Below are 405 nucleotides of genomic sequence, written 5' to 3' on the forward strand. Positions count from 1 at the left end.
GTGTCTCTGGTTTCGTCCTCCCCAGCTACGTGCATGAGAGGCTCAGATTATTAGGAACACCTCTGAATTGGGTCTGACCAATGACAGAGCAGGAGGCGGGGCTATCTGACATGACGACACCGGTCCAGGTGTTCTGACGAGCTCTGCCGGGCCTTGTGAGGATGGAGACGTAAGTGTGTGTTTTGATGAGTGTACTGAGGACTAACTGGTGGGTATAGGCCATCACCTCAGGGTGTCGGGTCAGAACATCAGTTTTACACAGGTGAGTTGAGGTAGAGATTGAACTCAACAATGCACCAGGTTTTGGGCAAATGTGTTTAGTTTTAGGCCCCGGGGAAGACCCAGGACACGCTGGAGGGACTATGTCTCTCGGCTGGCCTGGGGAAGCCTCCGCATTCCCCCCGC

The 405-nt window shown here is 54.3% G+C and overlaps 1 protein-coding gene across 2 annotated transcripts in view; it reads left to right on the forward strand.

Annotated features, from left to right (window-relative positions):
• Positions 1-405, forward strand: part of kcnh5b (potassium voltage-gated channel, subfamily H (eag-related), member 5b) — a 119,345-nt gene continuing 118,940 nt past the window's right edge. For both annotated transcript variants that reach the window (XM_020611583.1, XM_020611584.1), the window contains exon 1: positions 1-262. The gene's annotated coding sequence lies outside the window, so the exon portion shown is untranslated. The remainder of the gene's footprint in view (positions 263-405) is intronic.

This window comes from Monopterus albus, unplaced genomic scaffold (genome assembly GCF_001952655.1).
Source record: "Monopterus albus unplaced genomic scaffold, M_albus_1.0 scaffold115.1, whole genome shotgun sequence".
Taxonomy (NCBI): domain Eukaryota; kingdom Metazoa; phylum Chordata; class Actinopteri; order Synbranchiformes; family Synbranchidae; genus Monopterus; species Monopterus albus.